The sequence below is a fragment of the Coenobita brevimanus genome, chromosome 37 (assembly GCF_032717465.1).
Source record: "Coenobita brevimanus isolate Jiangsu-jjx chromosome 37, ASM3271746v2, whole genome shotgun sequence".
Taxonomy (NCBI): domain Eukaryota; kingdom Metazoa; phylum Arthropoda; class Malacostraca; order Decapoda; family Coenobitidae; genus Coenobita; species Coenobita brevimanus.
Window position 1 is genome coordinate 2,977,487 of NC_136990.1, and position 4,788 is coordinate 2,982,274.

Genomic DNA, 4,788 nt, shown 5'->3' on the forward strand with positions numbered 1-4,788 from the left:
TTATTCAGCCAGTCCCAAAGAAGGGTGACCACTCCCAACCCTCCAACTATCGTCCAATTGCTTTAACGTCCTGTATTTCAAAAGTTTTCGAGTCAATTTTCAACAGAAAAATTTTAAGGCATCTTTCCTGTTTCTTTCCGATCGTCAGTATGGGTTCCGTCAGGGACGCTCCACTGGCGATCTTCTCACCTACCTTTCAGACTCCTGGTCATCCTCCTTTCGGGACTTTGGCGAAAGCTTTGCCATTGCACTTGACATCTCAAAGGCTTTCGATCGAGTCTGGCATAAATCTTTAATTTCCAAACTGCCCTCCTACGGTTTCTATCCTTCTATGTGTTCCTTCATCGCTAGCTTCCTTTCTGGTCGTTCTATAGCCACTGTTGTAGACGGCCATCGTTCTTCTCCTAGATCTATCAACAGTGGTGTTCCTCAGGGCTCTGTCCTATCACCAACTCTCTTCCTTTTATTCATCAATGATCTTCTAAGCTGTACATCTAACCCTATCCACTCATACGCAGATGACTCCACCCTTCACCTTTCCATTCGGTTCCCGCAACGCCCATCTCAACAGTTGCTTCAACAAACAAGGGATGAGGCTATGGCACACCTAATGCCTGACTTGGCTCGTATCTCTGACTGGGATAAAAATAATATGGTTGTCTTTAATGCATCTAAGACTCAGTTCTTACACCTATCAACCCGACAAAACATTCCACAGGTATACTCATTAATGTTTAATAATATTCAGCTTAATCCTGCATCATCCTTGAACATGCTTGGGGTTTCATTTACTCGGGACTTATCTTGGAAAGATCATATTACATCTCTTGTAAAATCTGCTTCCAAGAGATTGGGTGTGCTAAGCCGAATCCGCTCTTTCTTTACCCTTGCACAATTGTTGACTCTATACAGGGGTTTTATCCGCCCCTGTGTGGAGTACAACTCTCATGTGTGGGGAGGCTCCCCACATACAGCCCTTCTCAATAGGGTGGAGTCAAAGGCTTTTCGTCTCATTAACTCTCCTCCCCTTACTGACTCCCTTCAACCTCTGTCTCTTCGCCGCACTGTTGCATCTTTATCTCTTTTCTATCGCTACTTTAATGGTCACTGCTCCTCTGAACTGTCTGCTTGCATTCCTCCACCTCTACGACGGGCGCGTAGCACCCGTCTGGCAGCAAACCCTCATCCCTTTTCTGTCCAACTCTCTAATGCAAGAGTTAACCGTTACTCCCAGTCTTTCATTTATGCAACAGGTCAGCTCTGGAACTGTCTCCCTCTGTCTGTATTTCCTGCTGCCTATGATCTCCAGTCTTTCAAACGCAGTGTGTCCAGGCATCTCAAAATGATCGGATCTTGAATTTGGCTCTCTATTGTATTTTGGTTTTCTCTTTGAGGGAACTGTTACTGCGGGCTCATGGCCTTTGGTTCCTTCTTCCTCGCATAAAAAAAAAAAAAATCTGAGTCTAAAATATACATAGCTAGAAGTGGTAATGTCTTGGTGGATATGGAGGGGAAGGGAGAGGAGAGGAGAGGAGCGGAGAGGTGAGGTGAGGTGAGGTGAGAGAGGAGAGGAAGGTAGAGTAGGGAAAGAATGGGAGGGAAGGGATGAGACGAAGAGGACTGGAGAGGAGAAAAGGAAAGGAAGAGGAGAGAAGGAAAGGATAGGAGAGAAGGAAAGGAAGAGGAAAGGAGGAAAGGAGAGGAGAGAAGGAAGGGAAGAGGAGAAGAGGAAAGGAGAGGAGAGAAAAATGGGAATGGAAAGGGAAGGGAAATGGAGAGAAGAGGAGAAGGGGAAAGAGAAAAAGGAAAGAAATATAATGGATGAAAGGGGAAAAGAAGAGAAGGGGAAACCAAAAAGGGAAGTGAAGGAAGGGAAGGGAAGAGAAAAGAAGAGAGGAAAACGGGAAGTGAAAGAAGGGATGGATTGAGAAGAGAAGAAGAGAGAAGAGGAGAAGGGAGGGAAGAGAAAGGCAGAAAATGGATAAGGGTTGGGGGAAAGAAGGGAAGAGAAAAGGAGAGGAGACAAGACGAGAAGAGAAGGGAAAGGAGGGAAGGGAAGGGAAGGGAAAGACAGTGCAAAGCCAAGCCAAGCAAAGCAGGGCAGGGTCAAGAAGCAGAGGGAAGGTGAGAAATTATGCAGTGTATGTGTTTTATCTATTGCCAGACGCCTTAATCCTGTAAGGGGTGGCCACAAACAAATCGCTTCCATGTCGCCCTGTCCCCCGCCATTTCACTGCCCTGCTCCCTGCTCACACCTCCCCTTTCAAATACCTTTCCACTCCATCCCTCCATGTCATCCTTGGCCTCCCCCTCCCTCTTCCCCTCTCCACCTCACTCACATACACTCTCCTCGTCAGTCTCTTACCCTCCATCCTCTCCACATGGCCAAACCACCTCAGTGTGTTTCTCCTAACGCTTCCTATCACATCCACATCCACACCACAACGCTCCTTCACTTCCTTGGCCTCCCCCTCCCTCTTCCTCTCTCCACCTCACTCACATACACTCTCCTCGTCAGTCTCTCACTCTCCATCCTCTCCACATGGCCAAACCACCTCAGTGTGTTTCTCCTAACGCTTCCTATCACATCCACATCCACACCACAACGCTCCTTCATTTCCTCAGGTGTTAATGGAGAAAAATTTTTACCTCTGCATTTTGAAAGTCTATCATAAGCTAAAAAAAAAAACTAGAAAAAAAATCAGAAAAATATAAGTAGCGAGACAGAATTTATGAGAGAAGTTTATGTAGCGATTCTAATATGATATGAAAATAGAGGAGGAAGGTTGGATAAGGGTAACTGTAAATGTAATTGATTAATGAACGTAACTTGGCCAAGATATATGGGGGTGGAGGAAGAGAGGAGGAGGGATATTAGGAGGAGGAGGAGGAAGGGGAAGGAGGAGATAGGATGATGGTGATGATGATGATGATGGTGTTGGTGATGATGATGACGATGATGATGATGAGGAGGAGAAGGTGGAAAGGGAAGGGGGAAGGGGAAGGGGAAGAAGGGGAAGGAGGAGGAGGAAGAGGAGGACAAAGAGGAAGAGGAAGGGGAAGGAGAAAGAGGAGGAGGACAAGGAGGAGAGGGAGAAGGAAAAGGAGAGGAGGGAGATTAGGAGGGAAGGGGGGGAGGAGGAAGAGGGAGGGTCCTAATTAAACGTGAAGGTAGATAGCGAACGTAAACTAACCCTAAGATATTGAGAGAGAGAGAGAGAGAGAGAGAGAGAGAGAGAGAGAGAGAGAGAGAGAGAGAGAGAGAGAGAGAGAGGAACAGCAAAAACACAAACCCCACAAAAGGCAAAAAGAATATATGCATTGGGGTTACACTGTACATTTTGAGAGAGAGAGAGAGAGAGAGAGAGAGAGAGAATCATTATAAAATCCTCATTGTACTAAAGCAATATCATTCAATTTAATATTCCATTTTCACAGGTAAGGAATCATGCAGTGACCACACCTAGATATGTAAGTACAAATTTTCTCCTCTCTTGTTTATATTATTGAAGAGTTTATATTTACCGAGGGTCAGATTAGTTATTTGGCCATGTGGAGAGGATGGAGAGTGAGAGACTGACGAGGAGAGTGTATGTGAGTGAGGTGGAGGGGGGGAGAGGGCGGGTGAGGCCAAGGATGAGATGGAGGGATGGAGTGGTGAGGTATATGAGTGAAGGGGTGTGTGAGCTGGGAGCAGGGCAGTGAAATGGCGGGGGACAGGCCGACATGGAGGCGATTTGTTTGTGGCCACCCCTTACTGGATTAAGGCGTCTGGCAATAGATACACAGATAGATAGACAAGTTTAAATCGTGTCTGGGGTTTAACTTTGTATGTGATGGTTTGTGGAATTGAGATAAAATATTCCTTCCCCCCGTGATAATTCTAAGCTGGATATTGTATAAAGTCACACACACTGCATGAAATTCTCTCTCTCTGTCTCTGTCTGTCTGTCTGTCTGTCTGTCTGTCTGTCTGTCTCTCTCTCTCTCTCTCTCTCTCCCCAGGCCAATAAAAGCTAGTGTTTACGACTGCGTGTATCAGTGCTGTGGTGGAGGTAATTAGCAGCTCTCTCTCTCTCTCTCTCTCTCTCTCTCTCTCTCTCTCTCTCTCTCTTCCTTCCTTTTTAATTCATCTCAGTAAAACAAATTCGGCCCATCTTGTACCGTCTTCAAGAATGAATAGGGAATCAGAATCTATTTATTTCCTTTACTGAGCAAGTCTCTGTTTAGGACTAGTGAAAAAGATATTATATTTCGTCTCTCTTCAGTTTTAATAAATAGGAAATATGTGAAGATGCTGCAAGGAGAGGAGAGGACCGAGAAAGAGGGGAGGGGAGGAAAGGAAGAGAGCTAGGGTGAGGGAAGGAGGGAGGAAGATGGGAGGGATGAAAGGGACAGAGGTAGGAATGGAGAAGGAAAAGGGAGAGAGGGAGGGAGGGAGGGAAAGAAAGAGAGAGAAGGAGGTGTGGGAGGGGAGGGAGTATGACAGACAGACAGACAGACAGAGAGACAGAGAGAGAATGGAAGCAAGGGAATGCTGGTGAAAGTGTGTGTGTGTGTGTGTGTGTGTGTGTGTGTGTGTGTGTGTACTCTTTATTAGTCTCATTACTTGCCTTCCTCAGAAATAACATGCTTAGAGAGAGAGAGAGAGAGAGAGAGAGAGAGAGAGAGAGAGAGAGAGAGAGAGAGAGAGAGAGAGAGAGAGACGGTTTAACCCCTTTCACTGCTATGGCTGTTTATAGAGGCGGGAGCATCTCTTAGCGGGGCCTGGTTAGTCAGTCATTCATTA